We start from the raw sequence: 26322 nt of genomic DNA on the forward strand, positions 1-26322 counted from the left end.
TCTTTGAACAATCCATAGAGAGCAGTACCTATGAAGAACTCTTTATGCCTTTAAGGCGTACAAAGAGAAAGTGCTATTCACCAGCCACTTGAACGGCCCAAAGCTGCTTTGAAATTGAGTCAACAGCCACCTCTTGGCTAGCTAAAGCAAATTCAACAAGGAATTTCAATGTCACAACATAGGGTGGAATACGCAAATCTAAGCAGCCCCTGATCACAGCCCTGAGGAAATTGCCGTAAGTGTGCTGGAGTCCAACTGTCTACCAGATGCTAGGCATTCTTCCATATTTGCATTGCCTGTCTGGCCAGGGCATACAAGAGCATGCCTCTTCCAGATGAGCTCTTACATGGGTCCTATGCTCATATAGTAAGGACTGCACTTTGTCAGCAAGACTTTATACAACCGAAATATATGAGAAACCCCAGCTCTCTTGACTAGATGAGGACGGAATCACATCCCAGGTGAAGACCAACAGATGCAACTTCCATCAGATGTTAACCTGAAAAAGGAGATTACATCTCCAAAAGTCATGTCAGAAGTGGGATTCGAACCCACGTCTCCAGAGGAGACTGCGGCCTAAACACAGCGCCTTAGACCACTCGGCCATCCTGACAGTGCAGAGTCTTAAGAAATGTATAAAAGTCACTCAGAAATTTCTGCCTCCATGCAAGCCTGAAATAATTTAAACCTTCAAACACAAGGTGCAACTTTATGCACAGGACAATAAACACAGAAGATCACATGTGAAAGCATTTCATTTCACAGGTGTACAATTTTTATGCTTTTAGAATACCTCATACCTCTCACCAGCTATTTAGGGTCCTGTATCCTACTCACAAAATTACCTTGCATGCGACCTCTCTCTCTACACAAACAACTACTGCACAGGAAGTAGGAAGGCAGAAGGTGGGGCAAATTATGCAAATGTATGCTGTCATTGTGCCTTGCAGATTCATGCAGGATTTCTAGATCCTTGCTGGATACAAGAGAGCAGACCTTGTTTCAGATCAACTGTCCCTAGCAGGGAACGTCTGAGCACATGCAGTCTTTTGCTCTCTAGCCCCTGGCCTGGGACTTACCCTCACTGGCTGAGGCGTGAATTTCTGCATACCAACGTTGCATAGATGGTACGTATGTGGTCGGTTTGGGATGGGTGGGAGGTCAAAAGCAGGGAAAAGTATGTCGCCTTCACTTCTAGTCTCCTCTTCTAGGCCTACCTGCCGTTCACTCACTCTGTCTTTGTTTCATTCTCTCCTTCCTCAACACCCCTTCTCACTCACTCGCTCTATCACTTGTGCTCTTTCCCCTTGCTCTGCATTTCATAGTGGAAACATCTCTTGAATGGAGAATTAGAAAATGAGGTTACATAAAATTAACAATCTACTTATTGGAAACCAAAAATATCACAAGTCTGAATGTAACCCATTTCATTAATAAAAGGGACTTTTTAAGCACCCCCCAAAAAACACATAAAACACCACGAGTGCTAGAAGAATATTATACGAGCTTGAAGACAGAATTGGGCAAATTAATTTGCAGTTGAAACTGAAGTTTGTTACTTATTCAGATATTATATGCACTGCCAATTTTTAGCTGAGATTCTAAAAGAACTCAGAGACAAAATGGACTTAAAGGTTTCTCAGAAGTGGGATTCGAACCCTCGCCTCCAGGAGAGACGGCGGACTTAACGCAGCGCCTTAGACCACTCGGCCATCCTGACTTGCATTTATAGAACCTTCCACAGGCCAGACAGCCATGCAAGTGGGGTACCGAAAAAGCATGCCCTCAATTTATTTATCCTATTATAAGTACTTCCAACAGATCTTTGAACAATCCATAGAGAGCAGTACCTATGAAGAACTCTTTATGCCTTTAAGGCGTACAAAGAGAAAGTGCTATTAACCAGCCACTTGAACGGCCCAAAGCTGCTTTGAAATTGAGTCAACAGCCACCTCTTGGCTAGCTAAAGCAAATTCAACAAGGAATTTCAATGTCACAACATAGGGTGGAATACGCAAATCTAAGCAGCCCCTGATCACAGCCCTGAGGAAATTGCCGTAAGTGTGCTGGAGTCCAACTGTCTACCAGATGCTAGGCATTCTTCCATATTTGCATTGCCTGTCTGGCCAGGGCATACAAGAGCATGCCTCTTCCAGATGAGCTCTTACATGGGTCCTATGCTCATATAGTAAGGACTGCACTTTGTCAGCAAGACTTTATACAACCGAAATATATGAGAAACCCCAGCTCTCTTGACTAGATGAGGACGGAATCACATCCCAGGTGAAGACCAACAGATGCAACTTCCATCAGATGTTAACCTGAAAAAGGAGATTACATCTCCAAAAGTCATGTCAGAAGTGGGATTCGAACCCACGTCTCCAGAGGAGACTGCGGCCTAAACACAGCGCCTTAGACCACTCGGCCATCCTGACAGTGCAGAGTCTTAAGAAATGTATAAAAGTCACTCAGAAATTTCTGCCTCCATGCAAGCCTGAAATAATTTAAACCTTCAAACACAAGGTGCAACTTTATGCACAGGACAATAAACACAGAAGATCACATGTGAAAGCATTTCATTTCACAGGTGTACAATTTTTATGCTTTTAGAATACCTCATACCTCTCACCAGCTATTTAGGGTCCTGTATCCTACTCACAAAATTACCTTGCATGCGACCTCTCTCTCTACACAAACAACTACTGCACAGGAAGTAGGAAGGCAGAAGGTGGGGCAAATTATGCAAATGTATGCTGTCATTGTGCCTTGCAGATTCATGCAGGATTTCTAGATCCTTGCTGGATACAAGAGAGCAGACCTTGTTTCAGATCAACTGTCCCTAGCAGGGAACGTCTGAGCACATGCAGTCTTTTGCTCTCTAGCCCCTGGCCTGGGACTTACCCTCACTGGCTGAGGCGTGAATTTCTGCATACCAACGTTGCATAGATGGTACGTATGTGGTCGGTTTGGGATGGGTGGGAGGTCAAAAGCAGGGAAAAGTATGTCGCCTTCACTTCTAGTCTCCTCTTCTAGGCCTACCTGCCGTTCACTCACTCTGTCTTTGTTTCATTCTCTCCTTCCTCAACACCCCTTCTCACTCACTCGCTCTATCACTTGTGCTCTTTCCCCTTGCTCTGCATTTCATAGTGGAAACATCTCTTGAATGGAGAATTAGAAAATGAGGTTACATAAAATTAACAATCTACTTATTGGAAACCAAAAATATCACAAGTCTGAATGTAACCCATTTCATTAATAAAAGGGACTTTTTAAGCACCCCCCAAAAAACACATAAAACACCACGAGTGCTAGAAGAATATTATACGAGCTTGAAGACAGAATTGGGCAAATTAATTTGCAGTTGAAACTGAAGTTTGTTACTTATTCAGATATTATATGCACTGCCAATTTTTAGCTGAGATTCTAAAAGAACTCAGAGACAAAATGGACTTAAAGGTTTCTCAGAAGTGGGATTCGAACCCTCGCCTCCAGGAGAGACTGCGGACTTAACGCAGCGCCTTAGACCACTCGGCCATCCTGACTTGCATTTATAGAACCTTCCACAGGCCAGACAGCCATGCAAGTGGGGTACCGAAAAAGCATGCCCTCAATTTATTTATCCTATTATAAGTACTTCCAACAGATCTTTGAACAATCCATAGAGAGCAGTACCTATGAAGAACTCTTTATGCCTTTAAGGCGTACAAAGAGAAAGTGCTATTAACCAGCCACTTGAACGGCCCAAAGCTGCTTTGAAATTGAGTCAACAGCCACCTCTTGGCTAGCTAAAGCAAATTCAACAAGGAATTTCAATGTCACAACATAGGGTGGAATACGCAAATCTAAGCAGCCCCTGATCACAGCCCTGAGGAAATTGCCGTAAGTGTGCTGGAGTCCAACTGTCTACCAGATGCTAGGCATTCTTCCATATTTGCATGGCCTGTCTGGCCAGGGCATACAAGAGCATGACTCTTCCAGATGAGCTCTTACATGGGTCCTATGCTCATATAGTAAGGACTGCACTTTGTCAGCAAGACTTTATACAACCGAAATATATGAGAAACCCCAGCTCTCTTGACTAGATGAGGACGGAATCACATCCCAGGTGAAGACCAACAGATGCAACTTCCATCAGATGTTAACCTGAAAAAGGAGATTACATCTCCAAAAGTCATTTCAGAAGTGGGATTCGAACCCACGTCTCCAGAGGAGACTGCGGCCTAAACACAGCGCCTTAGACCACTCGGCCATCCTGACAGTGCAGAGTCTTAAGAAATGTATAAAAGTCACTCAGAAATTTCTGCCTCCATGCAAGCCTGAAATAATTTAAACCTTCAAACACAAGGTGCAACTTTATGCACAGGACAATAAACACAGAAGATCACATGTGAAAGCATTTCATTTCACAGGTGTACAATTTTTATGCTTTTAGAATACCTCATACCTCTCACCAGCTATTTAGGGTCCTGTATCCTACTCACAAAATTACCTTGCATGCGACCTCTCTCTCTACACAAACAACTACTGCACAGGAAGTAGGAAGGCAGAAGGTGGGGCAAATTATGCAAATGTATGCTGTCATTGTGCCTTGCAGATTCATGCAGGATTTCTAGATCCTTGCTGGATACAAGAGAGCAGACCTTGTTTCAGATCAACTGTCCCTAGCAGGGAACGTCTGAGCACATGCAGTCTTTTGCTCTCTAGCCCCTGGCCTGGGACTTACCCTCACTGGCTGAGGCGTGAATTTCTGCATACCAACGTTGCATAGATGGTACGTATGTGGTCGGTTTGGGATGGGTGGGAGGTCAAAAGCAGGGAAAAGTATGTCGCCTTCACTTCTAGTCTCCTCTTCTAGGCCTACCTGCCGTTCACTCACTCTGTCTTTGTTTCATTCTCTCCTTCCTCAACACCCCTTCTCACTCACTCGCTCTATCACTTGTGCTCTTTCCCCTTGCTCTGCATTTCATAGTGGAAACATCTCTTGAATGGAGAATTAGAAAATGAGGTTACATAAAATTAACAATCTACTTATTGGAAACCAAAAATATCACAAGTCTGAATGTAACCCATTTCATTAATAAAAGGGACTTTTTAAGCACCCCCCAAAAAACACATAAAACACCACGAGTGCTAGAAGAATATTATACGAGCTTGAAGACAGAATTGGGCAAATTAATTTGCAGTTGAAACTGAAGTTTGTTACTTATTCAGATATTATATGCACTGCCAATTTTTAGCTGAGATTCTAAAAGAACTCAGAGACAAAATGGACTTAAAGGTTTCTCAGAAGTGGGATTCGAACCCTCGCCTCCAGGAGAGACTGCGGACTTAACGCAGCGCCTTAGACCACTCGGCCATCCTGACCACACGTTGCTTGATCATCTACAGAGAGGGAAAGATATTGTGAACCAAAAAAAGCACACATCTTAGGTCATGAGTGGCTAGAGCAAGAAAAAAACTCACTGCACTTTTCCAAGTAGACAACCATATAAGCCCATGTGAGGGAAATGATCTGATTTTTTCTCTCCCAAGAAAAAAGTAGAGTAAACACACAATTGTCAGAAGTGGGATTTGAACCCACGCCTCCAGAAGAGACTGCGACCTGAACGCAGCGCCTTAGACCACTTGGCCATCCTGACTTGCATTTATAGAACCTTCCACAGGCCAGACAGCCATGCAAGTGGGGTACCGAAAAAGCATGCCCTCAATTTATTTATCCTATTATAAGTACTTCCAACAGATCTTTGAACAATCCATAGAGAGCAGTACCTATGAAGAACTCTTTAGACCTTTAAGGCGTACAAAGAGAAAGTGCTATTAACCAGCCACTTGAACGGCCCAAAGCTGCTTTGAAATTGAGTCAACAGCCACCTCTTGGCTAGCTAAAGCAAATTCAACAAGGAATTTCAATGTCACAACATAGGGTGGAATACGCAAATCTAAGCAGCCCCTGATCACAGCCCTGAGGAAATTGCCGTAAGTGTGCTGGAGTCCAACTGTCTACCAGATGCTAGGCATTCTTCCATATTTGCATGGCCTGTCTGGCCAGGGCATACAAGAGCATGACTCTTCCAGATGAGCTCTTACATGGGTCCTATGCTCATATAGTAAGGACTGCACTTTGTCAGCAAGACTTTATACAACCGAAATATATGAGAAACCCCAGCTCTCTTGACTAGATGAGGACGGAATCACATCCCAGGTGAAGACCAACAGATGCAACTTCCATCAGATGTTAACCTGAAAAAGGAGATTACATCTCCAAAAGTCATGTCAGAAGTGGGATTCGAACCCACGCCTCCAGAGGAGACTGCGGCCTAAACACAGCGCCTTAGACCACTCGGCCATCCTGACAGAGCAGAGTCTTAAGAAATGTATAAAAGTCACTCAGAAATTTCTGCCTCCATGCAAGCCTGAAATAAGTTAAACCTTCAAACACAAGGTGCAACTTTATGCACAGGACAATAAACACAGAAGATCACATGTGAAAGCATTTCATTTCACAGGTGTACAATTTTTATGCTTTTAGAATACCTCATACATCTCACCAGCTTTTTAGGGTCCTGTATCTGACTCACAAAATTACCTTGCCTGCGACCCCTCTCTCTACACAAACAACTACTGCACAGGAAGTAGGAAGGCAGAAGGTGGGGCATATTATGCAAATGTGTGCTGTCATTGTGCCTTGCAGATTCATGCAGGATTTCTAGATCCTTGCTGGATACAAGAGTGCAGACCTTGTTTCAGATCAACTGTCCCTAGCAGGGAACTTCTGAGAACATGCAGTCTTTTGCTCTCTAGCCCCTGGCCTGGGACTCACCCTCACTGGCTGAGGCGTGAATTTCTGCATACCAACGTTGCATAGATGGTACGTTTGTGGTCGGTTTGGGATGGGTGGGAGGTCAAAAGCAGGGAAAAGTATGTCGCCTTCACTTCTAGTCTCCTCTTCTAGGCCTACCTGCCGTTCACTCACTCTGTCTTTGTTTCATTCTCTCCTTCCTCAACACCCCTTCTCACTCACTCGCTCTATCACTTGTGCTCTTTCCCCTTGCTCTGCATTTCATAGTGGAAACATCTCTTGAATGGAGCATTAGAAAATGATGTTACATAAAATTAACAATCTACTTATTGGAAACCAAAAATATCACAAGACTGAATGTAACCCATTTCATTAATAAAAGGGACTTTTTAAGCACCCCCAAAAAACACATAAAACACCACGAGTGCTAGAAGAATATTATACGAGCTTGAAGACAGAATTGGGCAAATTAATTTGCAGTTGAAACTGAAGTTTGTTACTTATTCAGATATTATATGCACTGCCAATTTTTAGCTGAGATTCTAAAAGAACTCAGAGACAAAATAGACTTAAAGTTTTGTCAGACGTGGGATTCGAACCCACACCTCCAGGAGAGACTGCGGCCTTAACGCAGTGCTTTAGACCACTCGGCCATCCTGACCACATGTTGCTTGATCATCTACAGAGAGGGAAAGATATTGTGAACCAAAAAAAGCACACATCTTAGGTCATGAGTGGCGAGAGCAAGAAAAAATTCACTGCACTTTTCCAAGTAGACAACCATATAAGCCATTGTGAGGGAAATGATCTGATTTTTTCTCTCTCAAGAAAAAAGTAGAGTAAACACACAATTGTCAGAAGTGGGATTTGAACCCACGCCTCCAAAAGAGACTGCGACCTGAACACAGCACCTTAGACCACTCGGCCATCCTGACTTGCATTTGTAAAACCTTCCACAGGCCAGACAGCCATGCAAGTGGGGTACCGAAAAGGCATGCCCTCAATTTATTTATCTTATTATAAGTACTTCCAGCAGATCTTTGAACAATCCATAGAGAGCAGTACCTATGAAGAACTCTTTAGACCTTTAAGGCGTACAAAGAGAAAGTGCTATTAACCAGCCACTTGAACGGCCCAAAGCTGCTTTGAAATTGAGTCAACAGCCCCCTCTTGGCTAGCTAAAGCAAATTCAACAAGGAATTTCAATGTTACAACATAGGGTGGAATACGCAAATCTAAGCAGCCCCTGATCACAGCCCTGAGGAAATTGCCGTAAGTGTGCTGGAGTCCAACTGTCTACCAGATGCTAGGCATTCTTCCATATTTGCATGGCCTGTCTGGCCAGGGCATACAAGAGCATGACTCTTCCAGATGAGCTCTTACATGGGTCCTATGCTCATATAGTAAGGACTGCACTTTGTCAGCAAGACTTTATACAACCGAAATATATGAGAAACCCCAGCTCTCTTGACTAGATGAGGACGGAATCACATCCCAGGTGAAGACCAACAGATGCAACTTCCATCAGATGTTAACCTGAAAAAGGAGATTACATCTCCAAAAGTCATGTCAGAAGTGGGATTCGAACCCACGCCTCCAGAGGAGACTGCGGCCTAAACACAGCGCCTTAGACCACTCGGCCATCCTGACAGAGCAGAGTCTTAAGAAATGTATAAAAGTCACTCAGAAATTTCTGCCTCCATGCAAGCCTGAAATTATTTAAACCTTCAAACACAAGGTGCAACTTTATGCACAGGACAATAAACACAGAAGATCACATGTGAAAGCATTTCATTTCACAGGTGTACAATTTTTATGCTTTTAGAATACCTCATACCTCTCACCAGCTATTTAGGGTCCTGTATCCTACTCCTCACAAAATTACCTTGCCTGCGACCTCTCTCTCTAAACAAACAACTACTGCACAGGAAGTAGGAAGGCAGAAGGTGGGGCATATTATGCAAATGTATGCTGTCATTGTGCCTTGCAGATTCATGCAGGATTTCTAGATCCTTGCTGGATACAAGAGAGCAGACCTTGTTTCAGATCAACTGTCCCTAGCAGGGAACGTCTGAGCACATGCAGTCTTTTGCTCTCTAGCCCCTGGCCTTGGACTCACCCTCACTGGCTGAGGCGTGAATTTCTGCATACCAACGTTGCACAGATGGTACGTTTGTGGTCGGTTTGGGATGGGTGGGAGTTCAAAAGCAGGGAAAAGTATGTCGCCTTCACTTCTAGTCTCCTCTTCTAGGCTTACCTGCCATTCACTCACTCTGTCTTTGTTTCATTCTCTCCATCCTCAACACCCCTTCTCACTCACTCGCTCTATCACTTGTGCTCTTTCCCCTTGCTCTGCATTTCATAGTGGAAACATCTCTTGAATGGAGCATTAGAAAATGAGGTTACATAAAATTAACAATCTACTTATTGGAAACCAAAAATATCACAAGACTGAATGTAACCCATTTCATTAATAAAAGGGACTTTTTAAGCACCCCCCAAAAAACACATAAAACAGCACGAGTGCTAGAAGAATATTATACGAGCTTGAAGACAGAATTGGGCAAATTAATTTGCAGTTGAAACTGAAGTTTGTTACTTATTCAGATATTATATGCACTGCCAATTTTTGGCTGAGATTCTAAAAGAACTCAGAGACAAAATGGACTTAAAGTTTTGTCAGAAGTGGGATTCGAACCCACGTCTCCAGGAGAGACTGCGGCCTTAACGCAGTGCCTTAGACCACTCGGCCATTCTGACCACATGTTGCTTGATCATCTACAGAGAGGGAAAGATATTGTGAACCAAAAAAAGCACACATCTTAGGTCATGAGTGGCTAGAGCAAGAAAAAAACTCACTGCACTTTTCCAAGTAGACAACCATATAAGCCCATGTGAAGGAAATGATCTGATTTTTTCTCTCTCAAGAAAAAAGTAGAGTAAACACACAATTGTCAGAAGTGGGATTTGAACCCACGCATCCAGAAGAGACTGCGACCTGAACGCAGCGCCTTAGACCACTCGGCCATCCTGACTTGCATTTATAGAACCTTCCACAGGCCAGACAGCCATGCAAGTGGGGTACCGAAAAAGCATGCCCTCAATTTATTTATCCTATTATAAGTACTTCCAACAGATCTTTGAACAATCCATAGAGAGCAGTACCTATGAAGAACTCTTTATGCCTTTAAGGCGTACAAAGAGAAAGTGCTATTAACCAGCCACTTGAACGGCCCAAAGCTGCTTTGAAATTGAGTCAACAGCCACCTCTTGGCTAGCTAAAGCAAATTCAACAAGGAATTTCAATGTCACAACATAGGGTGGAATACGCAAATCTAAGCAGCCCCTGATCACAGCCCTGAGGAAATTGCCGTAAGTGTGCTGGAGTCCAACTGTCTACCAGATGCTAGGCATTCTTCCATATTTGCATGGCCTGTCTGGCCAGGGCATACAAGAGCATGACTCTTCCAGATGAGCTCTTACATGGGTCCTATGCTCATATAGTAAGGACTGCACTTTGTCAGCAAGACTTTATACAACCGAAATATATGAGAAACCCCAGCTCTCTTGACTAGATGAGGACGGAATCACATCCCAGGTGAAGACCAACAGATGCAACTTCCATCAGATGTTAACCTGAAAAAGGAGATTACATCTCCAAATGTCATGTCAGAAGTGGGATTCGAACCCACACCTCCAAAGGAGACTGCGGCCTAAACACAGCGCCTTAGACCACTCGGCCATCCTGACAGAGCAGAGTCTTAAGAAATGTATAAAAGTCACTCAGAAATTTCTGCCTCCATGCAAGCCTGAAATAATTTAAACCTTCAAACACAAGGTGCAACTTTATGCACAGGACAATAAACACAGAAGATCACATGTGAAAGCATTTCATTTCACAGGTGTACAATTTTTATGCTTTTAGAATACCTCATACCTCTCACCAGCTTTTTAGGGTCCTGTATCCGACTCACAAAATTACCTTGCCTGCGACCTCTCTCTCTACACAAACAACTACTGCACAGGAAGTAGGAAGGCAGAAGGTGGGGCATATTATGCAAATGTGTGCTGTCATTGTGCCTTGCAGATTCATGCAGGATTTCTAGATCCTTGCTGGATACAAGAGTGCAGACCTTGTTTCAGATCAACTGTCCCTAGCAGGGAACATCTGAGCACATGCAGTCTTTTGCTCTCTAGCCCCTGGCCTGGGACTCACCCTCACTGGCTGAGGCGTGAATTTCTGCATACCAACGTTGCATAGATGGTACGTTTGTGGTCGGTTTGGGATGGGTGGGAGGTCAAAAGCAGGGAAAAGTATGTCGCCTTCACTTCTAGTCTCCTCCTCTAGGCATACCTGCCGTTCACTCACTCTGTCTTTGTTTCATTCTCTCCTTCCTCAACACCCCTTCTCACTCACTCGCTCTATCACTTGTGCTCTTTCCCCTTGCTCTGCATTTCATAGTGGAAACATCTCTTGAATGGAGCATTAGAAAATGAGGTTACATAAAATTAACAATCTACTTATTGGAAACCAAAAATATCACAAGACTGAATGTAACCCATTTCATTAATAAAAGGGACTTTTTGAGCAACCCCCAAAAAACACATAAAACACCACGAGTGCTAGAAGAATATTATACGAGCTTGAAGACAGAATTGGGCAAATTAATTTGCAGTTGAAACTGAAGTTTGTTACTTATCCAGATATTATATGCACTGCCAATTTTTAGCTGAGATTCTAAAAGAACTCAGAGACAAAATGGACTTAAAGTTTTGTCAGAAGTGGGATTCGAACCCACGCCTCCAGGAGAGACTGCGGCCTTAACGCAGCGCCTTAGACCACTCGGCCATCCTGACCACATGTTGCTTGATCATCTTCAGAGAGGGAAAGATATTGTGAACCAAAAAAAGCACACATCTTAGGTCATGAGTGGCTAGAGCAAGAAAAAAACTCACTGCACTTTTCCAAGTAGACAACCATATAAGCCCATGTGAGGGAAATGATCTGATTTTTTCTCTCTCAAGAAAAAAGTAGAGTAAACACACAATTGTCAGAAGTGGGATTTGAACCCACGCCTCCAGAAGAGACTGCGACCTGAACGCAGCGCCTTAGGCAACTCGGCCATCCTGACTTGCATTTGTGGAACCTTCCACAGGCCAGACAGCCATGCAAGTGGGGTACCGAAAAGGCATGCCCTCAATTTATTTATCCTATTATAAGTACTTCCAACAGATCTTAGAACAATCTATAGAGAGCAGTACCTATGAAGAACTCTTTAGACCTTTAAGGCGTACAAAGAGAAAGTGCTATTAACCAGCCACTTGAACGGCCCAAAGCTGCTTTGAAATTGAGTCAACAGCCACCTCTTGGATAGCTAAAGCAAATTCAACAAGGAATTTCAATGTCACAACATAGGGTGGAATACGCAAATCTAAGCAGCCCCTGATCACAGCCCTGAGGAAATTGCCGTAAGTGTGCTGGAGTCCAACTGTCTACCAGATGCTAGGCATTCTTCCATATTTGCATGGCCTGTCTGGCCAGGGCATACAAGAGCGTGACTCTTCCAGATGATCTCTTACATGGGTCCTATGCTCATATAGTAAGGACTGCACTTTGTCAGCAAGACTTTATACAACCGAAATATATGAGAAACCCCAGCTCTCTTGACTAGATGATGACGGAATCACATCCCAGGTGAAGACCAACAGATGCAACTTCCATCAGATGTTAACCTGAAAAAGGAGATTACATCTCCAAAAGTCATGTCAGAAGTGGGATTCGAACCCACGCCTCCAGAGGAGACTGCGGCCTAAACACAGCGCCTTAGACCACTCGGCCATCCTGACAGTGCAGAGTCTTAAGAAATGTATAAAAGTCACTCAGAAATTTCTGCCTCCATGCAAGCCTGAAATAATTTAAACCTTCAAACACAAGGTGCAACTTTATGCACAGGACAATGAACACAGAAGATCACATGTGAAAGTATTTCATTTCACAGGTGTACAATTTTTATGCTTTTAGAATACCTCATACCTCTCACCAGCTATTTAGGGTCCTGTATCCTACTCACAAAATTACCTTGCCTGCGACCTCTCTCTCTACACAAGCAACTACTGCACAGGAAGTAGGAAGGCAGAAGGCGGGGCATATTATGCAAATGTATGCTGTCATTGTGCCTTGCAGATTCATGCAGGATTTCTAGATCCTTGCTGGATACAAGAGAGCAGACCTTGTTTCAGATCAACTGTCCCTAGCAGGGAACGTCTGAGCACATGCAGTCTTTTGCTCTCTAGCCCCTGGCCTGGGACTCACCCTCACTGGCTGAGGCGTGAATTTCTGCATACCAACGTTGCATAGATGGTACGTTTGTGGTCGGTTTGGGATGGGTGGGAGGTCAAAAGCAGGGAAAAGTATGTCGCCTTCACTTCTAGTCTCCTCTTCTAGGCCTACCTGCCGTTCACTCACTCTGTCTTTGTTTCATTCTCTCCTTCCTCAACACCCCTTCTCACTCACTCGCTCTATCACTTGTGCTCTTTCCCCTTGCTCTGCATTTCATAGTGGAAACATCTCTTGAATGGAGCATTAGAAAATGAGGTTACATAAAATTAACAATCTACTTATTGGAAACTAAAAATATCACAAGACTGAATGTAACCCATTTCATTAATAAAAGGGACTTTTTAAGCACCCCCCAAAAAACACATAAAACACCACGAGTGCTAGAAGAATATTACACGAGCTTGAAGACAGAATTGGGCAAATTAATTTGCAGTTGAAACTGAAGTTTGTTACTTATTCAGATATTTTATGCACTGCCAATTTTTAGCTGAGATTCTAAAAGAACTCAGAGACAAAATGGACTTAAAGTTTTGTCAGAAGTGGGATGCGAACCCACGCCTCCAGGAGAGACTGCGGCCTTAACGCAGCGCCTTAGACCACTCGGCCATCCTGACCACATGTTGCTTGATCATCTACAGAGAGGGAAAGATATTGTGAACCAAGAAAAGCACACATCTTAGGTCATGAGGGCTAGAGCAAGAAAAAAACTCACTGCACTTTTCCAAGTAGACAACCATATAAGCCCATGTGAGGGAAATGATCTATTTTTTTCTCTCTCAAGAAAAAAGTAGAGTAAACACACAATTGTCAGAAGTGGGATTTGAACCCACGCCTCCAGAAGAGACTGCGACCTGAAAGCAGCGCCTTAGACCACTCACCCATCCTGCCTTGCATTTGTGGAACCTTCCACAGGCCAGACAGCAATGCAAGTGGGGTACCGAAAAGGCATGCCCTCAATTTATTTATCCTATTATAAGTACTTCCAACAGATCTTTGAACAATCCATAGAGAGCAGTACCTATGAAGAACTCTTTAGACCTTTAAGGCGTACAAAGAGAAAGTGCTATTAACCAGCCACTTGAACGGCCCAAAGCTGCTTTGAAATTGAGTCAACAGCCACCTCTTGGCTAGCTAAAGCAAATTCAACAAGGAATTTCAATGTCACAACATAGGGTGGAATACGCAAATCTAAGCAGCCCCTGATCACAGCCCTGAGGAAATTGCCGTAAGTGTGCTGGAGTCCAACTGTCTACCAGATGCTAGGCATTCTTCCATATTTGCATTGCCTGTCTGGCCAGGGCATACAAGAGCATGACTCTTCCAGATGAGCTCTTACATGGGTCCTATGCTCATATAGTAAGGACTGCACTTTGTCAGCAAGACTTTATACAACCGAAATATATGAGAAACCCCAGCTCTCTTGACTAGATGAGGACGGAATCACATCCCAGGTGAAGACCAACAGATGCAACTTCCATCAGATGTTAACCTGAAAAAGGAGATTACATCTCCAAAAGTCATGTCAGAAGTGGGATTCGAACCCACGCCTCCAGAGGAGACTGCGGCCTAAACACAGCGCCTTAGACTACTCGGCCATCCTGACAGAGCAGAGTCTTAAGAAATGTATAAAAGTCACTCAGAAATTTCTGCCTCCATGCAAGCCTGAAATAATTTAAACCTTCAAACACAAGGTGCAACTTTATGCACAGGACAATAAACACAGAAGATCACATGTGAAAGCATTTCATTTCACAGGTGTACAATTTTTATGCTTTTAGAATACCTCATACCTCTCACCAGCTTTTTAGGGTCCTGTATCCGACTCACAAAATTACCTTGCCTGCGACCTCTCTCTCTACACAAACAACTACTGCACAGGAAGTAGGAAGGCAGAAGGTAGGGCATATTATGCAAATGTGTGCTGTCATTGTGCCTTGCCGATTCATGCAGGATTTCTAGATCCTTGCTGGATACAAGAGAGCAGACCTTGTTTCAGATCAACTGTCCCTAGCAGGGAACGTCTGAGCACATGCAGTCTTTAGCTCTCTAGCCCCTGGCTTGGGACTTACCCTCACTGGCTGAGGCGTGAATTTCTGCATACCAACGTTGCATAGATGGTACGTATGTGGTCGGTTTGGGATGGGTGGGAGGTCAAAAGCAGGGAAAAATATGTCGCCTTCACTTCTAGTCTCCTCTTCTAGGCCTACCTGCCGTTCACTCACTCTGTCTTTGTTTCATTCTCTCCTTCCTCAACACCCCTTCTCACTCACTCGCTCTATCACTTGTGCTCTTTCCCCTTGCTCTGCATTTCATAGTGGAAACATCTCTTGAATGGAGCATTAGAAAATGAGGTTACATAAAATTAACAATCTACTTATTGGAAACCAAAAATATCACAAGTCTGAATGTAACCCATTTCATTAATAAAAGGGACTTTTTAAGCACCCCCCAAAAAACACATAAAACACCACGAGTGCTAGAAGAATATTATACGAGCTTGAAGACAGAATTGGGCAAATTAATTTGCAGTTGAAACTGAAGTTTGTTACTTATTCAGATATTATATGCACTGCCAATTTTTAGCTGAGATTCTAAAAGAACTCAGAGACAAAATGGACTTAAAGGTTTTTCAGAAGTGGGATTCGAACCCACGCCTCCAGGAGAGACTGCGGACTTAACGCAGCGCCTTAGACCACTCGGCCATCCTGACCACACGTTGCTTGATCATCTACAGAGAGGGAAAGATATTGTGAACCAAAAAAAGCACACATCTTAAGTCATGAGTGGCTAGAGCAAGAAAAAAACTCACTGCACTTTTCCAAGTAGACAACCATATAAGCCCATGTGAGGGAAATGATCTGATTTTTTCTCTCCCAAGAAAAAAGTAGAGTAAACACACAATTGTCAGAAGTGGGATTTGAACCCACGCCTCCAGAAGAGACTGCGACCTGAACGCAGCGCCTTAGACCGCTCGGCCATCCTGACTTGCACTTATAGAATCTTCCACAGGCCAGACAGCCATGCAAGTGGGGTACCGAAAAAGCATGCCCTCAATTTATTTATCCTATTATAAGTACTTCCAACAGATCTTTGAACAATCCATAGAGAGCAGTACCTATGAAGAACTCTTTATGCCTTTAAGGCGTACAAAGAGAAAGTGCTATTAACCAGCCACTTGAACGGCCCAAAGCTGCTTTGAAATTGAGTCAACAGCCACCTCTTGGCTAGCTAAAGCAAATTCAACAAGGAATTTCAATGTCACAACATAGGGTGGAATACGCAAATCTAAGCAGCCCCTGATCACAGCCCTGAGGAAATTGCCGTAAGTGTGCTGGAGTCCAACTGTCTACCAGATGCTAGGCATTCTTCCATATTTGCATGGCCTGTCTGGCTAGGGCATACAAGAGCATGACTCTTCCAGATGAGCTCTTACATGGGTCCTATGCTCATATAGTAAGGACTGCACTTTGTCAGCAAGACTTTATACAACCGAAATATATGAGAAACCCCAGCTCTCTTGACTAGATGAGGACGGAATCACATCCCAGGTGAAGACCAACAGATGCAACTTCCATTAGATGTTAACCTGAAAAAGGAGATTACATCTCCAAAAGTCATGTCAGAAGTGGGATTCGAACCCATGCCTCCAGGGGAGACTGCGGCCTAAACACAGCGCCTTAGACCACTCGGCCATCCTGACAGAGCAGAGTCTTAAGAAATGTATAAAAGTCACTCAGAAATTTCTGCCTCCATGCAAGCCTGAAATAATTTAAACCTTCAAACACAAGGTGCAACTTTATGCACAGGACAATAAACACAGAAGATCACATGTGAAAGCATTTCATTTCACAGGTGTACAATTTTTATGCTTTTAGAATACCTCATACCTCTCACCAGCTTTTTAGGGTCCTGTATCCGACTCACAAAATTACCTTGCCTGCGACCTCTCTCTCTACACAAACAACTACTGCACAGGAAGTAGGAAGGCAGAAGGTGGGGCATATTATGCAAATGTGTGCTGTCATTGTGCCTTGCAGATTCATGCAGGATTTCTAGATCCTTGCTGGATACAAGAGTGCAGACCTTGTTTCAGATCAACTGTCCCTAGCAGGGAACGTCTGAGCACATGCAGTCTTTTGCTCTCTAGCCCCTGGCCTGGGACTCACCCTCACTGGCTGAGGCGTGAATTTCTGCATACCAACGTTGCATAGATGGTACGTTTGTGGTCGGTTTGGGATGGGTGGGAGGTCAAAAGCAGGGAAAAGTATGTCGCCTTCACTTCTAGTCTCCTCTTCTAGGCCTACCTGCCGTTCGCTCACTCTGTCTTTGTTTCATTCTCTCCATCCTCAACACCCCTTCTCACTCACTCGCTCTATCACTTGTGCTCTTTCCCCTTGCTCTGCATTTCATAGTGGAAACATCTCTTGAATGGAGCATTAGAAAATGATGTTACATAAAATTAACAATCTACTTATTGGAAACCAAAAATATCACAAGACTGAATGTAACCCATTTCATTAATAAAAGGGACTTTTTAAGCACCCCCCAAAAAACACATAAAATACCACGAGTGCTAGAAGAATATTATACGAGCTTGAAGACAGAATTGGGCAAATTAATTTGCAGTTGAAACTGAAGTTTGTTACTTATTCAGATATTATATGCACTGCCAATTTTTAGCTGAGATTCTAAAAGAACTCAGAGACAAAATGGACTTAAAGTTTTGTCAGACGTGGGATTCGAACCCACACCTCCAGGAGAGACTGCGGCCTTAACGCAGTGCTTTAGACCACTCGGCCATCCTGACCACATGTTGCTTGATCATCTACAGAGAGGGAAAGATATTGTGAACCAAAAAAAGCACACATCTTAGGTCATGAGTGGCGAGAGCAAGAAAAAAACTCACTGCACTTTTCCAAGTAGACAACCATATAAGCCATTGTGAGGGAAATGATCTGATTTTTTCTCTCTCAAGAAAAAAGTAGAGTAAACACACAATTGTCAGAAGTGGGATTTGAACCCACGCCTCCAAAAGAGACTGCGACCTGAACACAGCGCCTTAGACCACTCGGCCATCCTGACTTGCATTTGTAAAGCCTTCCACAGGCCAGACAGCCATGCAAGTGGGGTACCGAAAAGGCATGCCCTCAATTTATTTATCCTATTATAAGTACTTCCAACAGATCTTTGAACAATCCATAGAGAGCAGTACCTATGAAGAACTCTTTAGACCTTTAAGGCGTACAAAGAGAAAGTGCTATTAACCAGCCACTTGAACGGCCCAAAGCTGCTTTGAAATTGAGTCAACAGCCCCCTCTTGGCTAGCTAAAGCAAATTCAACAAGGAATTTCAATGTCACAACATAGGGTGGAATACGCAAATCTAAGCAGCCCCTGATCACAGCCCTGAGGAAATTGCTGTAAGTGTGCTGGAGTCCAACTGTCTACCAGATGCTAGGCATTCTTCCATATTTGCATGGCCTGTCTGGCCAGGGCATACAAGAGCATGACTCTTCCAGATGAGCTCTTACATGGGTCCTATGCTCATATAGTAAGGACTGCACTTTGTCAGCAAGACTTTATACAACCGAAATATATGAGAAACCCCAGCTCTCTTGACTAGATGAGGACGGAATCACATCCCAGGTGAAGACCAACAGATGCAACTTCCATCAGATGTTAACCTGAAAAAGGAGATTATATCTCAAAAAGTCATGTCAGAAGTGAGATTTGAACCCACGCCTCCAGAGGAGACTGCGGCCTAAACACAGCGCCTTAGACCACTCGGCCATCCTGACAGTGAAGAGTCTTAAGAAATGTATAAAAGTCACTCAGAAATTTCTGCCTCCATGCAAGCCTGAAATAATTTAAACCTTCAAACACAAGGTGCAACTTTATGCACAGGACAATAAACACAGAAGATCACATGTGAAAGCATTTCATTTCACAGGTGTGCAATTTTTATGCTTCCTCATACCTCTCACCAGCTTTTTAGGGTCCTGTATCCGACTCACAAAATTACCTTGCCTGCGACCTCTCTCTCTACACAAACAACTACTGCACAGGAAGTAGGAAGGCAGAAGGTGGGGCATATTATGCAAATGTGTGCTGTCATTGTGCCTTGCAGATTCATGCAGGATTTCTAGATCCTTGCTGGATACAAGAGTGAAGACCTTGTTTCAGATCAACTGTCCCTAGCAGGGAACGTCTGAGCACATGCAGTCTTTTGCTCTCTAGCCCCTGGCCTGGGACTCACCCTCACTGGCTGAGGCGTGAATTTCTGCATACCAACGTTGCATAGATGGTACGTTTGTGGTCGGTTTGGGATGGGTGGGAGGTCAAAAGCAGGGAAAAGTATGTCGCCTTCACTTCTAGTCTCCTCTTCTAGGCCTACCTGCCGTTCACTCACTCTGTCTTTGTTTCATTCTCTCCTTCCTCAACACCCCTTCTCACTCACTCGCTCTATCACTTGTGCTCTTTCCCCTTGCTCTGCATTTCATAGTGGAAACATCTCTTGAATGGAGCATTAGAAAATGAGGTTACATAAAATTAACAATCTACTTATTGGAAACCAAAAATATCACAAGACTGAATGTAACCCATTTCATTAATAAAAGGGACTTTTTAAGCACCCCCCAAAAAACACATAAAACACCACGAGTGCTAGAAGAATATTACACGAGCTTGAAGACAGAATTGGGCAAATTAATTTGCAGTTGAAACTGAAGTTTGTTACTTATTCAGATATTTTATGCACTGCCAATTTTTAGCTGAGATTCTAAAAGAACTCAGAGACAAAATGGACTTAAAGTTTTGTCAGAAGTGGGATTCGAACCCACGCCTCCAGGAGAGACTGCGGCCTTAACGCAGCGCCTTAGACCACTCGGCCATCCTGACCACATGTTGCTTGAACATCTACAGAGAGGGAAAGATATTGTGAACCAAGAAAAGCACACATCTTAGGTCATGAGGGCTAGAGCAAGAAAAAAACTCACTGCACTTTTCCAAGTAGACAACCATATAAGCCCATGTGAGGGAAATGATCTATTTTTTTCTCTCTCAAGAAAAAAGTAGAGTAAACACACAATTGTCAGAAGTGGGATTTGAACCCACGCCTCCAGAAGAGACTGCGACCTGAACGCAGTGCCTTAGACCACTCGGCCATCCTGACTTGCATTTGTGGAACCTTCCACAGGCCAGACAGCCATTCAAGTGGGGTACTGAAAAGGCATGCCCTCAATTTATTTATCCTATTATAAGAACTTCCAACAGATCTTTGAACAATCCATAGAGAGCAGTACCTATGAAGAACTCTTTAGACCTTTAAGGCGTACAAAGAGAAAGTGCTATTCACCAGCCACTTGAACGGCCCAAAGCTGCTTTGAAATTGAGTCAACAGCCACCTCTTGGCTAGCTAAAGCAAATTCAACAAGGAATTTCAATGTCACAACATAGGGTGGAATACGCAAATCTAAGCAGCCCCTGATCACAGCCCTGAGGAAATTGCCGTAAGTGTGCTGGAGTCCAACTGTCTACCAGATGCTAGGCATTCTTCCATATTTGCATTGCCTGTCTGGCCAGGGCATACAAGAGCATGCCTCTTCCAGATGAGCTCTTACATGGGTCCTATGCTCATATAGTAAGGACTGCACTTTGTCAGCAAGACTTTATACAACCGAAATATATGAGAAACCCCAGCTCTCTTGACTAGATGAGGACGGAATCACATCCCAGGTGAAGACCAACAGATGCAACTTCCATCAGATGTTAACCTGAAAAAGGAGATTACATCTCCAAAAGCCATGTCAGAAGTGGGATTCGAACCCACGTCTCCAGAGGAGACTGCGGCCTAAACACAGCGCCTTAGACCACTCGGCCATCCTGACAGTGCAGAGTCTTAAGAAATGTATAAAAGTCACTCAGAAATTTCTGCCTCCATGCAAGCCTGAAATAATTTAAACCTTCAAACACAAGGTGCAACTTCATGCACAGGACAATAAACACAGAAGATCACATGTGAAAGCATTTCATTTCACAGGTGTACAATTTTTATGCTTTTAGAATACCTCATACCTCTCACCAGCTATTTAGGGTCCTGTATCCTACTCACAAAATTACCTTGCATGCGACCTCTCTCTCTACACAAACAACTACTGCACAGGAAGTAGGAAGGCAGAAGGTGGGGCAAATTATGCAAATGTATGCTGTCATTGTGCCTTACAGATTCATGCAGGATTTCTAGATCCTTGCTGGATACAAGAGAGCAGACCTTGTTTCAGATCAACTGTCCCTAGCAGGGAACGTCTGAGCACATGCAGTCTTTTGCTCTCTAGCCCCTGGCCTGGGACTTACCCTCACTGGCTGAGGCGTGAATTTCTGCATACCAACGTTGCATAGATGGTACGTATGTGGTCGGTTTGGGATGGGTGGGAGGTCAAAAGCAGGGAAAAGTATGTCGCCTTCACTTCTAGTCTCCTCTTCTAGGCCTACCTGCCGTTCACTCACTCTGTCTTTGTTTCATTCTCTCCTTCCTCAACACCCCTTCTCACTCACTCGCTCTATCACTTGTGCTCTTTCCCCTTGCTCTGCATTTCATAGTGGAAACATCTCTTGAATGGAGAATTAGAAAATGAGGTTACATAAAATTAACAATCTACTTATTGGAAACCAAAAATATCACAAGTCTGAATGTAACCCATTTCATTAATAAAAGGGACTTTTTAAGCACCCCCCAAAAAACACATAAAACACCACGAGTGCTAGAAGAATATTATACGAGCTTGAAGACAGAATTGGGCAAATTAATTTGCAGTTGAAACTGAAGTTTGTTACTTATTCAGATATTATATGCACTGCCAATTTTTAGCTGAGATTCTAAAAGAACTCAGAGACAAAATGGACTTAAAGGTTTCTCAGAAGTGGGATTCGAACCCACGCCTCAAGGAGAGACTGCGGACTTAACGCAGCGCCTTAGACCACTCGGCCATCCTGACCACACGTTGCTTGATCATCTACAGAGAGGGAAAGATATTGTGAACCAAAAAAAGCACACATCTTAGGTCATGAGTGGCTAGAGCAAGAAAAAAACTCACTGCACTTTTCCAAGTAGACAACCATATAAGCCCATGTGAGGGAAATGATCTGATTTTTTCTCTCCCAAGAAAAAAGTAGAGTAAACACACAATTGTCAGAAGTGGGATTTGAACCCACGCCTCCAGAAGAGACTGCGACCTGAACGCAGCGCCTTAGACCACTTGGCCATCCTGACTTGCATTTATAGAACCTTCCACAGGCCAGACAGCCATGCAAGTGGGGTACCGAAAAAGCATGCCCTCAATTTATTTATCCTATTATAAGTACTTCCAACAGATCTTTGAACAATCCATAGAGAGCAGTACCTATGAAGAACTCTTTAGACCTTTAAGGCGTACAAAGAGAAAGTGCTATTAACCAGCCACTTGAACGGCCCAAAGCTGCTTTGAAATTGAGTCAACAGCCACCTCTTGGCTAGCTAAAGCAAATTCAACAAGGAATTTCAATGTCACAACATAGGGTGGAATACGCAAATCTAAGCAGCCCCTGATCACAGCCCTGAGGAAATTGCCGTAAGTGTGCTGGAGTCCAACTGTCTACCAGATGCTAGGCATTCTTCCATATTTGCATGGCCTGTCTGGCCAGGGCATACAAGAGCATGACTCTTCCAGATGAGCTCTTACATGGGTCCTATGCTCATATAGTAAGGACTGCACTTTGTCAGCAAGACTTTATACAACCGAAATATATGAGAAACCCCAGCTCTCTTGACTAGATGAGGACGGAATCACATCCCAGGTGAAGACCAACAGATGCAACTTCCATCAGATGTTAACCTGAAAAAGGAGATTACATCTCCAAAAGTCATGTCAGAAGTGGGATTCGAACCCACGCCTCCAGAGGAGACTGCGGCCTAAACACAGCGCCTTAGACCACTCGGCCATCCTGACAGAGCAGAGTCTTAAGAAATGTATAAAAGTCACTCAGAAATTTCTGCCTCCATGCAAGCCTGAAATAATTTAAACCTTCAAACACAAGGTGCAACTTTATGCACAGGACAATAAACACAGAAGATCACATGTGAAAGCATTTCATTTCACAGGTGTACAATGTTTATGCTTTTAGAATACCTCATACATCTCACCAGCTTTTTAGGGTCCTGTATCTGACTCACAAAATTACCTTGCCTGCGACCCCTCTCTCTACACAAACAACTACTGCACAGGAAGTAGGAAGGCAGAAGGTGGGGCATATTATGCAAATGTGTGCTGTCATTGTGCCTTGCAGATTCATGCAGGATTTCTAGATCCTTGCTGGATACAAGAGTGCAGACCTTGTTTCAGATCAACTGTCCCTAGCAGGGAACGTCTGAGAACATGCAGTCTTTTGCTCTCTAGCCCCTGGCCTGGGACTCACCCTCACTGGCTGAGGCGTGAATTTCTGCATACCAACGTTGCATAGATGGTACGTTTGTGGTCGGTTTGGGATGGGTGGGAGGTCAAAAGCAGGGAAAAGTATGTTGCCTTCACTTCTAGTCTCCTCTTCTAGGCCTACCTGCCGTTCACTCACTCTGTCTTTGTTTCATTCTCTCCTTCCTCAACACCCCTTCTCACTCACTCGCTCTATCACTTGTGCTCTTTCCCCTTGCTCTGCATTTCATAGTGGAAACATCTCTTGAATGGAGCATTAGAAAATGATGTTACATAAAATTAACAATCTACTTATTGGAAACCAAAAATATCACAAGACTGAATGTAACCCATTTCATTAATAAAAGGGACTTTTTAAGCACCCCCCAAAAAACACATAAAACACCACGAGTGCTAGAAGAATATTATACGAGCTTGAAGACAGAATTGGGCAAATTAATTTGCAGTTGAAACTGAAGTTTGTTACTTATTCAGATATTATATGCACTGCCAATTTTTAGCTGAGATTCTAAAAGAACTCAGAGACAAAATAGACTTAAAGTTTTGTCAGACGTGGGATTCGAACCCACACCTCCAGGAGAGACTGCGGCCTTAACGCAGTGCTTTAGACCACTCGGCCATCCTGACCACATGTTGCTTGATCATCTACAGAGAGGGAAAGATATTGTGAACCAAAAAAAGCACACATCTTAGGTCATGAGTGGCGAGAGCAAGAAAAAATTCACTGCACTTTTCCAAGTAGACAACCATATAAGCCATTGTGAGGGAAATGATCTGATTTTTTCTCTCTCAAGAAAAAAGTAGAGTAAACACACAATTGTCAGAAGTGGGATTTGAACCCACGCCTCCAAAAGAGACTGCGACCTGAACACAGCACCTTAGACCACTCGGCCATCCTGACTTGCATTTGTAAAACCTTCCACAGGCCAGACAGCCATGCAAGTGGGGTACCGAAAAGGCATGCCCTCAATTTATTTATCTTATTATAAGTACTTCCAGCAGATCTTTGAACAATCCATAGAGAGCAGTACCTATGAAGAACTCTTTAGACCTTTAAGGCGTACAAAGAGAAAGTGCTATTAACCAGCCACTTGAACGGCCCAAAGCTGCTTTGAAATTGAGTCAACAGCCCCCTCTTGGCTAGCTAAAGCAAATTCAACAAGGAATTTCAATGTCACAACATAGGGTGGAATACGCAAATCTAAGCAGCCCCTGATCACAGCCCTGAGGAAATTGCCGTAAGTGTGCTGGAGTCCAACTGTCTACCAGATGCTAGGCATTCTTCCATATTTGCATGGCCTGTCTGGCCAGGGCATACAAGAGCATGACTCTTCCAGATGAGCTCTTACATGGGTCCTATGCTCATATAGTAAGGACTGCACTTTGTCAGCAAGACTTTATACAACCGAAATATATGAGAAACCCCAGCTCTCTTGACTAGATGAGGACGGAATCACATCCCAGGTGAAGACCAACAGATGCAACTTCCATCAGATGTTAACCTGAAAAAGGAGATTACATCTCCAAAAGTCATGTCAGAAGTGGGATTCGAACCCACGCCTCCAGAGGAGACTGCGGCCTAAACACAGCGCCTTAGACCACTCGGCCATCCTGACAGAGCAGAGTCTTAAGAAATGTATAAAAGTCACTCAGAAATTTCTGCCTCCATGCAAGCCTGAAATAATTTAAACCTTCAAACACAAGGTGCAACTTTATGCACAGGACAATAAACACAGAAGATCACATGTGAAAGCATTTCATTTCACAGGTGTACAATTTTTATGCTTTTAGAATACCTCATACCTCTCACCAGCTATTTAGGGTCCTGTATCCTACTCCTCACAAAATTACCTTGCCTGCGACCTCTCTCTCTAAACAAACAACTACTGCACAGGAAGTAGGAAGGCAGAAGGTGGGGCATATTATGCAAATGTATGCTGTCATTGTGCCTTGCAGATTCATGCAGGATTTCTAGATCCTTGCTGGATACAAGAGAGCAGACCTTGTTTCAGATCAACTGTCCCTAGCAGGGAACGTCTGAGCACATGCAGTCTTTTGCTCTCTAGCCCCTGGCCTTGGACTCACCCTCACTGGCTGAGGCGTGAATTTCTGCATACCAACGTTGCACAGATGGTACGTTTGTGGTCGGTTTGGGATGGGTGGGAGTTCAAAAGCAGGGAAAAGTATGTCGCCTTCACTTCTAGTCTCCTCTTCTAGGCTTACCTGCCATTCACTCACTCTGTCTTTATTTCATTCTCTCCATCCTCAACACCCCTTCTCACTCACTCGCTCTATCACTTGTGCTCTTTCCCCTTGCTCTGCATTTCATAGTGGAAACATCTCTTGAATGGAGCATTAGAAAATGAGGTTACATAAAATTAACAATCTACTTATTGGAAACCAAAAATATCACAAGACTGAATGTAACCCATTTCATTAATAAAAGGGACTTTTTAAGCACCCCCCAAAAAACACATAAAACAGCACGAGTGCTAGAAGAATATTATACGAGCTTGAAGACAGTATTGGGCAAATTAATTTGCAGTTGAAACTGAAGTTTGTTACTTATTCAGATATTATATGCACTGCCAATTTTTGGCTGAGATTCTAAAAGAACTCAGAGACAAAATGGACTTAAAGTTTTGTCAGAAGTGGGATTCAAACCCACGTCTCCAGGAGAGACTGCGGCCTTAACGCAGTGCCTTAGACCACTCGGCCATT

The 26322-nt window shown here is 43.6% G+C and overlaps 21 non-coding genes across 21 annotated transcripts; all 21 read right to left on the reverse strand.

Annotated features, from left to right (window-relative positions):
- Nucleotides 1-530: 530 nt before the first annotated feature.
- On the reverse strand, nt 531-613 carry TRNAL-UAG (transfer RNA leucine (anticodon UAG)). Its single transcript has one exon. It is a non-coding gene; the product is annotated as a tRNA-Leu (tRNA).
- A 1739-nt stretch (nt 614-2352) lies between these two features.
- Nucleotides 2353-2435, reverse strand: TRNAL-UAG (transfer RNA leucine (anticodon UAG)). The gene has a single exon. It is a non-coding gene; the product is annotated as a tRNA-Leu (tRNA).
- A 3121-nt stretch (nt 2436-5556) lies between these two features.
- TRNAL-CAG (transfer RNA leucine (anticodon CAG)) lies at nt 5557-5639 on the reverse strand. Its single transcript has one exon. It is a non-coding gene; the product is annotated as a tRNA-Leu (tRNA).
- Nucleotides 5640-6271: 632 nt separating this feature from the next.
- On the reverse strand, nt 6272-6354 carry TRNAL-UAG (transfer RNA leucine (anticodon UAG)). The gene has a single exon. It is a non-coding gene; the product is annotated as a tRNA-Leu (tRNA).
- A 1297-nt stretch (nt 6355-7651) lies between these two features.
- On the reverse strand, nt 7652-7734 carry TRNAL-CAG (transfer RNA leucine (anticodon CAG)). Its single transcript has one exon. It is a non-coding gene; the product is annotated as a tRNA-Leu (tRNA).
- Nucleotides 7735-8366: 632 nt separating this feature from the next.
- On the reverse strand, nt 8367-8449 carry TRNAL-UAG (transfer RNA leucine (anticodon UAG)). Its single transcript has one exon. It is a non-coding gene; the product is annotated as a tRNA-Leu (tRNA).
- A 1027-nt stretch (nt 8450-9476) lies between these two features.
- Nucleotides 9477-9559, reverse strand: TRNAL-AAG (transfer RNA leucine (anticodon AAG)). Its single transcript has one exon. It is a non-coding gene; the product is annotated as a tRNA-Leu (tRNA).
- A 907-nt stretch (nt 9560-10466) lies between these two features.
- On the reverse strand, nt 10467-10549 carry TRNAL-UAG (transfer RNA leucine (anticodon UAG)). Its single transcript has one exon. It is a non-coding gene; the product is annotated as a tRNA-Leu (tRNA).
- Nucleotides 10550-11573: 1024 nt separating this feature from the next.
- Nucleotides 11574-11656, reverse strand: TRNAL-AAG (transfer RNA leucine (anticodon AAG)). The gene has a single exon. It is a non-coding gene; the product is annotated as a tRNA-Leu (tRNA).
- A 907-nt stretch (nt 11657-12563) lies between these two features.
- Nucleotides 12564-12646, reverse strand: TRNAL-UAG (transfer RNA leucine (anticodon UAG)). Its single transcript has one exon. It is a non-coding gene; the product is annotated as a tRNA-Leu (tRNA).
- A 2013-nt stretch (nt 12647-14659) lies between these two features.
- TRNAL-UAG (transfer RNA leucine (anticodon UAG)) lies at nt 14660-14742 on the reverse strand. The gene has a single exon. It is a non-coding gene; the product is annotated as a tRNA-Leu (tRNA).
- A 1299-nt stretch (nt 14743-16041) lies between these two features.
- TRNAL-CAG (transfer RNA leucine (anticodon CAG)) lies at nt 16042-16124 on the reverse strand. The gene has a single exon. It is a non-coding gene; the product is annotated as a tRNA-Leu (tRNA).
- A 2014-nt stretch (nt 16125-18138) lies between these two features.
- On the reverse strand, nt 18139-18221 carry TRNAL-CAG (transfer RNA leucine (anticodon CAG)). Its single transcript has one exon. It is a non-coding gene; the product is annotated as a tRNA-Leu (tRNA).
- Nucleotides 18222-18853: 632 nt separating this feature from the next.
- Nucleotides 18854-18936, reverse strand: TRNAL-UAG (transfer RNA leucine (anticodon UAG)). The gene has a single exon. It is a non-coding gene; the product is annotated as a tRNA-Leu (tRNA).
- A 1016-nt stretch (nt 18937-19952) lies between these two features.
- On the reverse strand, nt 19953-20035 carry TRNAL-AAG (transfer RNA leucine (anticodon AAG)). The gene has a single exon. It is a non-coding gene; the product is annotated as a tRNA-Leu (tRNA).
- A 191-nt stretch (nt 20036-20226) lies between these two features.
- TRNAL-CAG (transfer RNA leucine (anticodon CAG)) lies at nt 20227-20309 on the reverse strand. The gene has a single exon. It is a non-coding gene; the product is annotated as a tRNA-Leu (tRNA).
- Nucleotides 20310-20941: 632 nt separating this feature from the next.
- Nucleotides 20942-21024, reverse strand: TRNAL-UAG (transfer RNA leucine (anticodon UAG)). The gene has a single exon. It is a non-coding gene; the product is annotated as a tRNA-Leu (tRNA).
- A 1299-nt stretch (nt 21025-22323) lies between these two features.
- TRNAL-CAG (transfer RNA leucine (anticodon CAG)) lies at nt 22324-22406 on the reverse strand. The gene has a single exon. It is a non-coding gene; the product is annotated as a tRNA-Leu (tRNA).
- A 632-nt stretch (nt 22407-23038) lies between these two features.
- Nucleotides 23039-23121, reverse strand: TRNAL-UAG (transfer RNA leucine (anticodon UAG)). The gene has a single exon. It is a non-coding gene; the product is annotated as a tRNA-Leu (tRNA).
- Nucleotides 23122-24419: 1298 nt separating this feature from the next.
- On the reverse strand, nt 24420-24502 carry TRNAL-CAG (transfer RNA leucine (anticodon CAG)). Its single transcript has one exon. It is a non-coding gene; the product is annotated as a tRNA-Leu (tRNA).
- Nucleotides 24503-25134: 632 nt separating this feature from the next.
- Nucleotides 25135-25217, reverse strand: TRNAL-UAG (transfer RNA leucine (anticodon UAG)). Its single transcript has one exon. It is a non-coding gene; the product is annotated as a tRNA-Leu (tRNA).
- Nucleotides 25218-26322: the final 1105 nt, after the last annotated feature.

Source organism: Lissotriton vulgaris, chromosome 8 (assembly GCF_964263255.1).
Source record: "Lissotriton vulgaris chromosome 8, aLisVul1.2, whole genome shotgun sequence".
Lineage (NCBI taxonomy): Eukaryota > Metazoa > Chordata > Amphibia > Caudata > Salamandridae > Lissotriton > Lissotriton vulgaris.